This window comes from Bombyx mandarina, chromosome 18, assembly GCF_030267445.1.
Source record: "Bombyx mandarina strain Sakado chromosome 18, ASM3026744v2".
NCBI lineage: Eukaryota > Metazoa > Arthropoda > Insecta > Lepidoptera > Bombycidae > Bombyx > Bombyx mandarina.
The window spans coordinates 3,165,282-3,178,300 of record NC_143224.1 but is presented as its reverse complement, the minus strand read 5'-3'; the positions used below and the strand labels follow the sequence as shown (position 1 = coordinate 3,178,300).

The 13,019-nt window shown below is 37.9% G+C and overlaps 1 pseudogene; it reads right to left on the bottom strand.

The window, feature by feature from the left end:
* Nucleotides 1-11,129: 11,129 nt before the first annotated feature.
* On the bottom strand, nucleotides 11,130-12,711 carry LOC149500939 (uncharacterized; annotated as a pseudogene).
* Between the last annotated feature and the right edge of the window lie 308 nt (nucleotides 12,712-13,019).

The window sequence follows — 13,019 nt, the reverse complement described above, 5'->3', positions numbered from 1 at the left end:
AATAGACAAACGCTGCCCACACTCGACAAAACATCTCGAGGTAGGACAAAAGTAAAGGAATTACACATTGTGCTCTCGTCCATTATCGGTCGTTGTCAGTTTTTGCGATCAAGACAAGAGTATTCTAGAAACTAACGCAACTCTACAAGAAATAGGGAGCGAGCACGGTGACCACCACAATATAATTTTATAATTAATCATTTGTATAACAATATAATTTTACTATAGTATTTTCTTTATACAAAGAAACACTTTGGTAAAGCAACTTGATGTGGCAAACAGAAAAGAAAACAACTGAAGCTTGGAATTAAGCAAGACTTGATGTTCTAACATTGCATACAATAAAATATATATACATAATAATATGTGTTTTCACAAAGGTATCGATTATTTTTATAAATAGAGTCGCTATTAAAAAAATCAATCATAGATTCTTTCAGAAATTGTATATGTAACCTCATGTTAATTGTAGCTTTGTGTAGAATCCAATCAGCCGTTTCAAACTATTACAAAACGGAAATGGCACACGAGGCATCGATCGTTACTCGATAATCGATTAACTTTCTCCACTCGCTACAAATTTATCGATAAATACTATCTAATCGAATCATTATAGGTTTAAAGAAACTATAATAGGCACGGTTCTGGTTTGAATTGTTGAGTAGGGTCAGTGCTATTTATAAAATTAAGTGCGTATTCCTGCCGCAAAGCAACATCTCAGTTTAAAAAGTAACAATAGCTATTGTACCAAAAAAATGAAGATTTCAATTTGGTCAAATAGATACAGCTTTAAAAAAATGTATAATCCGTGAATCTATATAATCCGTGAATCTATGAAATGTATATAATTATACATTTGGCACCTCAGTGAGAATAATTAATTAAAGTTCAAAAACTTCAAATCAAAGGATTATTATTATAATATTCCATCAGACATTAGTGACGAGAGTCGTCGTGGTCTAAAATATAAGACGTCCGGTGCTTTCGTATCTAGCCATGCACCGGTGTTCGAATCCCGCTGGCAAGTACCAATTTTTCTAATGAAATACGTACTTAGCAAATGTTCACGATTGACTTCCACGGTGAAGGAATAATCGTGTAATAAAGATCAAACCCGCAAAATTATAATTTGCGCAATTACTAGTGGTAGGACCTCTTGTGAGTCCGCACGGTTACCACCATCCTGCCTATTTCTGCCGTGAAGCAGTAACGCGTTTCGGTTTGAAGGGTGGGGCAACCGTTGTAACTATACTGAGACTTTAGTACTTATATCTCAACGTAGATGGCGGCATTTACGTTGTAGATGACTATGGGCTCCGGTAACCACTTAACACCAGGTGTTCCGTGAACTCGTCCACCCATCTAAGCGATAAAAAATAAAAGAAAAACAACTCATCGACTAACACCAGCCCATTTACGCTAGTTAAAACAGTTATTTATCAATAACTAGCTGACCCGGCAGACTTCGTAGTGCCTTAATCGATAAATAAAAGACCTAAACTTTTGTATAACATAAACTTAAAACAAATAAAAGGAATCCGTCTGACGGGGGACACATCAAAGGAAAAACAAAATTGTTATTTTTATTTAATTCTGAGCATTTTCATATTTATCTACCTTTTAAACCTTCTCTGGATATCCACAAATAATACAAGACCAAAATTAGCCAAATCGGTCCAGCCGTTCTCGAGTTTTAGCGAGACTAACGAACAGCAATTCATTTTTATATATTATAAATATAGATGTATACCCAAGAGTAATTTTTGAACTCCTAAGACAATTTATAACCGCAAATTAAAAGTGTTCAAACTACAGTATACTTCAAGTCATAAGTGGGTACATTGAACAATTTTCACCTAACACCGGGCCTAGATAACCGTTAAAGGCGCGCCCGTGATTTCGACACGCGCACCATAACGAACTGAACATCGTAATTCACAATGATATATTGTTACTAGAAATACGCTACTGTGACTCGTATTTTTTTTACAATAAAAAACATTAGTCCATTTATGTTCTACTAGCGGCCCGCCCCGGCTTCGCTTGGGAAGTAGCACACGCGATGTAAAGAATTTTAGGTAATTTTTTTACACATTGGGTTACATTATTGGACTTTCAGTAAGGAAGGATCCCAAATTTTTTTGAAAATATAATAAATATAGCCTATGCCATCCGGGGATAGCTTAGCTTTCCAACAGTGAAATTTTTTTTTATATCGGTTCAGTAGTTTCGGAGCCTATTCAATACAAACAAACAAACAAATCTTTCATCTTTATAATATTAGTATAGAAAACGTTCATACGTTTATTAACACGCTTTTATTCGATTTATATAAAACAAATCTATCAGTGTGTAACGCAATCTTTCAACGCTATTCGTGAATACAAATGTTAGAAACTGTAATGTTTATTAAATATTGTAGACAGCGGCGTGACTCTGCTCCTGGCATTGCTGAAGTCGCTGGGCGACGGTATCCACCATCAGGTGGGTCGTAGGCTCGTCTGCCTACATGGGCAATAAAAAATTATAATATTAATGCACATCATCTCACTCACATATGAAAAAGAGATAGATAGTCAAAGATTATGCCTGGGCTATTAGTACATTAATTTATTTACAAAAACCAAACCAAACTAAACATATAACATTACTAAGCAAATTATTTACATAATTAAATAAATTCACAAGAATGTGACGCTTCAATGTTATTATATATAATTTTATATCTTTTGTAAAGTTCACGGCGACGGTGCATAATTTGTGCATGCGGAGTGTGAAACACATCAAGGATCGACACTGACCCAATTACAAACATACTGTAAATGGTTTGCGTTTATGGGCCACGTAAAGGCTTATAATGGTTTCCATATACAGTAATCCCCCCTATAACAGATTAGATTGGTTCCGCGTTATAGGAAACGCGCTGTAGGAGTATTCTCGCATAACGCGGCTGTATACAAATATAATACAATGTAACCAATGTTTTTACAATTCAAAAACTAGAAACACAAATTTAATTAATTAATTTTATAACAACACAATTGACACAATGTGCAAAGGCATGCGAAATTAATTATGAACTGTACAAATCATTATAAATTTCACAGTACAGAAATATAACGTGTGAAATCCCAGCGCTATATGGGGGAATACCCGTGTTATACGAGAGACTGAAACCGCGTAATATGAAAACGCGTTATAAGAGTAACGAATGGTAAACCGTCGACGTCACCCAAAGCACGTCATTACGGATCCTCCTGATCCATTAACGGTGCTTTTAGGCACCACAAGCACTGGTCACCGTCCTCATCGAACCCGTCGCTTGCGACGAACGGCTCGACGAGCGAATTAACCCATAGACACAGCCCACTGAGTTTCTCACCAGATCTTCTCAGTGGGTCGCGTTTCCGATCTGGTGGTAGATTCTGCGAAGCACTGCTCTTGCTAGGGTCAGTGTTAGCAACTCTCCGGTTTGAGCCCTGTGAGCTCATCTACAAACGTTAGTGTGAAGCTGAAATAGCCTCTCAAGGCTATCAGCATAGGTAGAAAAAAAAAAGGAAAAATAAAATAAGAGTAACGTGTTATAAGGGGGATTACTGTACATCTTAGATTGGTCAAGTAAGGCGTCCATCTTGCCTGGTCTATGCCGCCTATACACGTGAACAATAACAACGGAGAAGCCTTACTCAAGCGTAGTAGGCTCCCCGCGCACTAGGTAGCCTGGCTACGCAGCCAGGTTGCGTCAACCTAAATATTTGAGCAGCCAGTAATAGAGGCCAATCGACGCCCATTTATGATCCTTTCGTCGAGCGTTTTACACTTTATCTCGTAAAAAACGCAAAGCAAAGAAAAGACGCTTGATTCATCCTCTTTTTCTAGAACGGCACTCAAAAGGCTTATTCTATAACTATTTTAAAGATGTACATACATACCCAGACCAGATTTAAATAAAAAAGATTGTACAAGCATGCTCTGTCATATAACTAACATTTGGCAAAACGAATATGCATTGGCTGCTTACAGCAAGTGAGTGGGGACTGACAGCAGTCACATATGTTCGCCAACACTCGCTCTGGCTACGCACAGCCAATGGGCTGCCGTGCAACAGGAATACTGATCATGCAGGAGCCAGTCACCGTCGACGCCCTAGACACGTCCTTACGGATCCATTAGGTCCAATAACCTTTGCATTAGACTCCTTCAGCTATAACACTAGGAGCAGGCTTAGGGACCCCGGTAATGGTACTCGTCGAACTCGACAAGGAGGTCGACGTGCAACCTAACCCATGCGGCGAGAAGCCCGCTGAGTTTCTCACCGGATCTTTTCAGCGGGTCGCGATTCCGATCCGGTAGTAGATTCATTCGCGAACCTTTTTTTTATTGCTTAGATGGGTGGACGAGCTCACAGCCCACCTGGTTTTAAGTAGTGACTGGAGCCCATAGACATCTACAACGTAAATGCGCCACCCACCTTGAGATATAAGTTCTAAGGTCTCAAGTATAGTTACGACGGCTGCCGCACCGTTCAAACCGCATTACTGCTTCACGGCAGAAATATGCAGGGTGGTGGTACCTACCCGCGCGGACTTCCAAGAGGTCCTACCACCAGTAATTAAGCAAATTATAATTTTGCGGGTTTGATTTTTATTACACGATGTTATTCCTTTACCGTGGAAGTCAATCGTAAACAGTTGTTGAGTACGTATTTCATTAGAAAAATTGGTACCCGCCTGAGATTCGAACACCGGCGCATCGCTCAACACGAATGCACCGGACGTCTTATCCTTTAGGCTACGACGACTTCTTAAAATTGTTAAAGCAATTGCTCTTGAGTTATTAGGTCTACTTCGGAGGCGCTCGGGCAGTTGTTAACAAATCCCACCCCTCCTGGCTGAGCATTTGCTCGCCCACCTGTCCTGGTGAAACTAGAAGGGCTTTTGGGCCTCAAGTAATCTTTCAATCATAAAAAGGTAACTTCGAGTACTCCTAATTAGAACGTACCAAATAATATTTTTTGCTTCTCAACGTATGCAATAACATAATTATTTAAACCCCTGCGATATGAACACAACAGAGCGTTACACCGAATTCAGGCATTCGTGAGAAAAATATCGGTCATCGACATTTAAGACTCGAAAGTTTACAAAACACCAAATATAAATAAAATTAATTAAGTACAAAAAACACGGCTCGCATAATGACGTTTTCAGAAGACAACGATCGTGGGAATATTGTAATCCGAATCGAGAATTTTAGAATAAAGATTTTCGAAGAATGAAAATGTTTCTGCAAATCTGCTTTTTTGTGTGTAAATCGCTGCAAGGCCTACCAGGATTTGAGTGGTTACTGCAGTCCATAGACACAACGACAATGCCGCCACCCATCTTTAGTCATCTATACTAATATTATAAAGAGGAAAGATTTGTTTGTTTGTTTGTTTGTTTCGAATAGGCTCCGAAACTACTGGACCGATTTGAAAAATTCTTTTTCCATTAGAAGCCGACATTGTCCCTGATGAACATAGGCTACTTTTTTTATTTTATTTTTTATTTATTTTTTTGGTTTCATGTGTGTTTTAATGTTTCCGAAGCGAAGCGAGGGCGGGTCGCTATAATATTATAAAGCTGAAGAGTTTGTTTATTTGAACGCGCTAATTTCAGGAACTACTGGTTCGATTTGAAAAATTCTTACAGTGTTAGATAGCCCATTTATTGAGAAAGGAAAAAAAAGTCCGCGACAGCATATGTCTATATGTTAAGGTTGACTCGCTATAACGTTTTTTATGCTAACCAAATTTATTCTAAAATAAAGCATTATCTGTGAACTATTCCACGCGGACGAAGTCGCGGGCAAAAGCTAGTGAGAGAAAAGTCTCAACTGTATTGTATAATGGCTATCCTAACCAAACCATCAAACCAAAACGCATGACGAATTCGCAACACAAATAGTATGGATGGTTCGGCGCTACTTACGCCTTTTTTTATTAAGTGGATGGACTAGCTCACAGCCCACCTGATGTTAAGTGGTTATCGGAGTCCATAGACATCTACAACGTCAATGGCGCCACCTACCTTGAGATACGAGTTCTAAGGTCTCAGTTTTAACAGTACAACGGCTGCTCCACCCTTCAAACCGATACGCATTAGTAATGCAGTAGCTTCACGGCAGAAAAAGGCAAGGCGGTCACTCGTGCGGACTCACAAGACGTTCTACCACCAGTAATAACGCAAATTATAATATTGGGGGTTTGCACAGCTGCGGTCTTACAATACGCCCTATCACAAACAGAAGTCGATCGCCCATCACAGTACACTTGTATAATACGTAAATGATGCTGTTGACGATTCTACTCTGAATTCATTACTCGCTGTGTACGACTGATACAAAATAGACCCGTCGGTAATGCACTTCATTAGGGTCGCGTCCGACAAACTGCTTACGTAGAATTCTTCACTAACCTCATTTGAAATAGTACATCCAGCGCCGAGGGTATCCAATTCCAGAGTTCAATTTCCATGATTTTAAGAGGTTTCACATTGGACAACCAGAGGATTGTTGTAAATAATATATATTGTAGTACCGTTTTGGAAGAGTTTAGTGGTTATTATATAGTTTTAAGACAAAGTAACAAAGCAAAGGCCTTTATTAAATCAGAAATCGTTATATTATCTGTATCAAATTTTAAGCCAATAAGCACCAAGATTGACTCGGTGCTGCAGTACTTTCAGAGCCCTGACTGCTGGGCCGAAAGTCTTAAGTTCGAATCCCACATGGGGCAAACATTCCTGTGATGAACGGATTTGTTGGCTCTCTATCTGGGTATTAAATATCTAACCTATTATGTAAATATTTAAAAGCTTATGAAAGTATGTCTATCAGTCTCCTATAGTACAGGGGATCCTATTTTGGGGCCGGATGACCGACCATGTGTCCATTTTGCCCGGTTACTATTCTTATACAACCTTCTCCTGACGCTCCCCCTTTTGTCCATTTACTTTAGCTTTTTTCCGTAACCGCTTAAGGCTTCGTCAAACAGAACGCGTAATTAGCGCGCGTCAGAGCGCTACGCTATGACGCCGAGATGTGTTGTACTACTACGGTATCATATCGTCAAACAGAGCGCTATAGCGCTGGCGCTCTGTTTGACGGTATGTTGTTACCTTAGTAATACAACACATCCCGGCGTCATAGCGCGGCGTTAGTTTAGCGGTCTGACGCGCGCTAAGTACGCGTTCTGTTTGACGAAGGCTTTAATGTAATTAGATTACACACCGATAACAGTAGTATAATAAATACAATAGACATTGCTAATTAAGAATTTCTCCAAATTTCATAACAGAAAATGGTGCCAATAAAACCAATGCAATCATAAAACTAAGCTTAACTATTGAAAGAGTATCCTTTCATTTTCAAAAACTTGAATCTCGATTATATTATGTTATTACTAAAGTGTGAAAGTGAAAATATATTAAAACAGAAAATCATCTACGACTTAAATGTCGTAAAGCGTGTAGACACACTTCTGTAACAAATAAAATAGGATTTGTTACTTCCCTTTTGAAGTGATTCTTTTGAAATGTGTCTTTAACGGAACGTTTGTCTAAACATTTCAACTGTAGAATTCTTTTAATGGATTTACTGATAGTGATGATTTAAATTTGGACATTCTTGGTATCGATGGAGCAAAAAGTTATCGTAAGTCAAGTGTAAAAAGTTAAATGTTGGGTGGCCGGGCTGTCTGTCGCATAGCTGTTATTGGTTTATGAACTCGTCAACTCGTCATCAGTACAGGAATCCATGCTGGGTGTGGAATTACAAGAAACATTGAAAGGTATAGGCTTTAGTGTTCACCGTTCACTATTTTGTATGATTAAATTACTCAGTCAATCAGAGATTGTAATAAAAATTAGTAATAATTAGTTAACTCTCAAAATTAGTCGATTTTTATTATCTAAAAATGTCACGCCCCAGTATATCCTAGAAGTTCGCACAAGTCTAAACTGTCCTTGTTGTGTTTAATAAACTGACAGGCTATAACAGGAATATGAACAACACATTGACTGTATTAGGATAACGTTATCACCTTCTGACACGTTCGAAGAAGAACGCTTTTTATTACTATTGATAGGTACTTAGACGAAGGCTCACCTAACATTAAATCGTTACTGAAGTCCTGCATGCGTTAATCATGTAGGCAATATTTCGATACTCACTGGTGGCAGCTTACAACTTTCTTTTTCGGACAAGTGGCCGTTACCTCGTAGGGCGCAGATACCTCGGCCCGCGGGGTATGTGGGACTGGCTTACAACAATTTTTTTTTTCGGGGCAGGGCCTGAACCTCCTACGAGGTACCCACGCCTAAAGGGCGCGCGGGGTATGTGGTACTTTACGATCTGCAAGGTGTTGGGAGCAGACCGCGAGCCCAAGAAATTTTAGGGCCCCACCGCACTAAACGACTCCCCTGCACTTTTACACCCGATGTCCGATTTCCGTCTGGGGTCAGAACCCGGTCAGAGTAGGGGTGTTCCCGCGCTCAACACTACAACCACACGCGGCGCCACTGGCTTACAACATGCCCTAACTTCACTTAAAATCGAACAAGAAGCTATGGAATAAAGTATGAAGTTTCTACGAAAGGATGAGAGGGGATTAGTAACAGTAGCGTTATAGTTTGGAGCAATGTTCAAACACAGTTCAAGTTAATATATTGAAAAGTACCAGTTTTTCTAAAATGTGCTCACAATCGATTTCCACGATATATTAATGATATCGTGGAATAATAATTACAGGCTATGAAGGAGACACAAACCATTCACTTCTAACGGATACCAAATATAATCGAGACTATCGACTTCGATAGTCTAAAAAGGCTTTCGTCCCTATATTGAACCCAATCACTCCAAACGCACTATTTCGTGGCATCAGCCACTTACGGAGTTCCTGATGTTTTGTTTCCACATAGAACAGCTGTCCCCGTGCAGTTACGAACAAATCTTTATTTAGACCACACAAAAATAAACACGGAAGGGAAATTCCTCTTAAAGTAACGCTTTTTATGGCTGTTCTAAAAGTTTTATAACAGGAACGCGGAATTGGTAATTGATTATTATTATAATTTGAACTTTTTGAGTTTTAAAGGCTTAAATAGTTCTTGGGTAACCACAATTTGTTGTTTGATGTCGACTTTAATAAGTACAAATACAGGCAGATATTAAAAAATACTTCTCTCTTATTGAGATTTTTTTAGAATACATCGTCGGATTTTTTCATTGAATTTGTGTTTCAATTAATTAGTATTTTGAACAGTACTCTTAACCTATAAATAACATATCAAGTCTCTTTTGTATGATTTATTTCAATATCTTCTTTTATATAGTTATATACTTATTTTGTGCAATAAGTGGACAAACACATAAATTTTATCTTCTCTAACACCTTCCAAATGTACCTTAGTCGTTATTTTATAAGATACATTATGTAATCTGTAATTATTTTTGCATAATATTTTTTCAACTTACCGAGTTATGGTCCACAAATAATACAAGTGCGGGTATAATTATTTTATTGTTGCGCTATAAAGTATTTTCAACGGCTACATTTTGTAATCTTATTCATTTGAAAATTTGCTACCGTGTGTGATGTGTTTTGGAACGAATTTAGCAACTTAGAATGTGCCGCATTAAGTTATTTTTCGTTTCTCAATTAAATCGTTAGACTGTTTATTTATTTTTTAAATTAATAAATTTTAACGGAGAAAAATCGATTCAAGCACATTTGGCTGTATCCTTGGGTCTAATGATTATAGGTGTTCACGAATAAATTCCATGACGAAGCTATAAAATCATGATATAAAGTTGAACCTGCTAAATATATAATCAAACGTGCTTACTCGTGGTCAAGTATTATGAAGTTTATGTTAAAGTAAAATGAAAATAATTATCACGCTTTACAGTGTTTTCAGCAATATGAGTTCACACGGGTAAATATGGCGGAATACTGGCGGGATAATTTCCGTTTAGTTCCCGCGAATTACACGAATACTTCTTCCGGTTTAAAAAATTAAATTGCATTAACGATTTATATTTTAATAAAAAATAAAATTATGTTCGTTGGTAATCGAATCACACGAGAAGTCCTGGACCTATTTGAATATTTATGGTCTTAAAATGTTCCTAATAACACAAACGAGGTTTTTTTTTAATTAACAGCAAATTAATTAATTAAATGGGATTGGACAGAAAAACTTCCATCGAGTCGCCTGGTACAATAAAATAATACAATTGATAAATCAATTTCGTGTCTCAGAACAGGTGGCAACTCTCACAATGATATAAAGTGACGACGGAAGAAAGTGGAATTGTCGTAACTAGAAAAACGTAAATTTAGAACCATAAAACTATTAAAAAAATTCATAACTCATATTATATTTATAGAGATAGCAAGTTGAAAATAAAACATGAAAATTTGAATCGTAGGAAAATGAGACTCAAACCATACAAAGCTTTATTTTATTGATATGTACAAGAATATGTTGTGAAAAAAGTTATTTGGCCAAAAATTCAAGTTACGACATTTCTGTTTTCTCCCGTCGATATGTATAATATAGCTCCTGTATATACTCAGGACCTTCAGTCTGTCTGCTCAACAACACGGCAAAAAACAATTCAAAACAACATAACGCATCCGCATCGAGATTCAGTTCCTCAGGAATGCTGTCCAGCGAAAGTTATTAAGCATTACGAAATCAACGTAAGCATTATTCGTTAATTTTTGGTGTAGTGTTTCGTTGACGACAGTATTGTACAATCACGTACAATAATGAATTGTAAAAGTTTATTTTGGTACTTTGCATTTTATTTTAGTGCTTACTGCGAAAAGGAGCGGAACAATTTCGGTATTAAAGTACGGTGAGAGTACTAATGCTTCAGTCGAATGATGAGTTACTAATTAGTAGTGATTGCACTCGCAGATTCGTAATCACTGGTGATAGGGCGGGCATATCGTGAGCGCGCTTGGGTAGGTATAATACTCGGCAAACTTCTTGAGCATTAGTTGACGTAGTGGGGGTAAGTTCGCGCATCGTACAATTACGTACAAAAATGTTATTAAGTTATTAAAAACAACTTAATATGTATTTATTTATATATTTATTAGTACATGAACAAAAAATACAGGTTAATAATTGTAGTAATTTAATCTAGGGGTAAAATAGATATTCCTTCCATTAGGTCAAAACTAGAGCTGGTGCCAGGTCTTGGATCAGCTGAAGCTGAGCTGGTATTTGTAATTGTTTTTTCGCTATCATAATCATGACCATCATCATCATCACTACTTTCTTCATCCGTGTCGCAATCATCGTCAGCAAAAATTACAAACTCATCAGTGACTAAATCTACCACATGATCACTTTTTACATACTCCGCCTCAATCTCTTTTATCTTTTGACATAATCTACCCCATTCCGGAGCACCCATCGCCGCGACCTTTTCCTTCACTAGCTCTATTACTTTGCCAGTGCTCCAGTTGACATTTTTGCTACTGACATACCCTTTAATAGCTGCCCAAGCCATTTCAATTGGGTTGAGGTCTGGATGGTATGGAGGTAAGCGAAGCACTGAATGGTTGTGGTTTGATAAAATTTTATCAATGCTGTATGTTTTGTGTTGTTCCTTATGTGCTTTAATCAAGCTAAAAAGCTGGGGTTTCAACATGTTTTCATCGTATGGAATTTCTTTTTCTTGTAACCATTTCTTCATATAGACTTTTTTGGCATTGGCAGTTGGGGCGGGGTCAGACTGTTTATTGTGATATGACGCATTGTCGACTACTACAAGGGAATTTGGTGGCAGATTTGGTAGCAACTGACAACGCAGCCATTTTTCGTAGTTCAAATAGTTCATGTTATCGTGGTAGTCACCAGATTTTGTGCCAGCTTTAAACAAAAGAAGGGCATTGGGAACAAATCCATCTTCGGAGCCAGCATGCACTATTACTACACGCTGTCCTTTCGAAATAACACACAGTTGATCCATCTGACCACGACATACCACTTGCATGTGATGAGTCGACATAGGACTCATCGGTGTACACTATCAGTCTTCCTTCTTGCCTATATTTAATTATTTTTTGGAGATATTCGATCCTTAGTAGTCGAATATTACTTTTTTCAATTAATAGCTTCCGATTATTTTCTGTTCTTTTCCATCTGAAGCCTAGCTCTTTCATAATTCGTCGTAAACTTCGTTCCGAGCCATTAAAATTTATATCTTCTTTCAATTTTTTACGAAGTCTTTCGACGGTAGGAAGTTCGCTGTTTGTTATGTGATAATTATGAATACATCTTTTTATTGCAGATTGGTCGAAACTATCAATTCCGGTAACTTTGTTCTTCCCTGATCTTTTTTTACCTGGAGTACGAAACACGGCGAGCAAGTTAGAGCCCTTCGCTTCATTAATAATACGCCTAACAGTACTGACTGATGTTTTTGTTGCCTCTGAAGTCTCTTTTATCGTTTCCATATCATTATTTCCCTGCTTTTTAAGAAAGCAATATACGTCGTACACCATTTTTCTAGCTTGTCTTTTTAATACTACACCAGTTTGACGTGGCATAGTATATTTTTTATAAAAAATCAAGAAACACTCAACAAATAGCAATAACAACAAAATCAACAAACAATAATAATTATAACAAATAACTTCAACGCTTAATATTAATAGACTTTTCACTGTACGCAAGCGTACTTTTGGGAGCAAGCAGAACGAAGGCGCGGTGCGGGACGCAAGGTTCGACTGATCTACCAGATTCTACCAATAACGCGCTCGATACGATTTCCCCTGCCATCGCGCCTCACCCTCACCACCAAAGTGATCTAAAATTCGGTTCTGCGCAGTCAAGGTCATTTGCTCACGATGTTTGCCGGTTACTATACTACCACTTGGCCTATTTCTGCCACGAAGCAGTCATGCGTTTCGGTTTGAAGGGTGGGGCAGCCGTTGTAACTATACTGAGACCTTA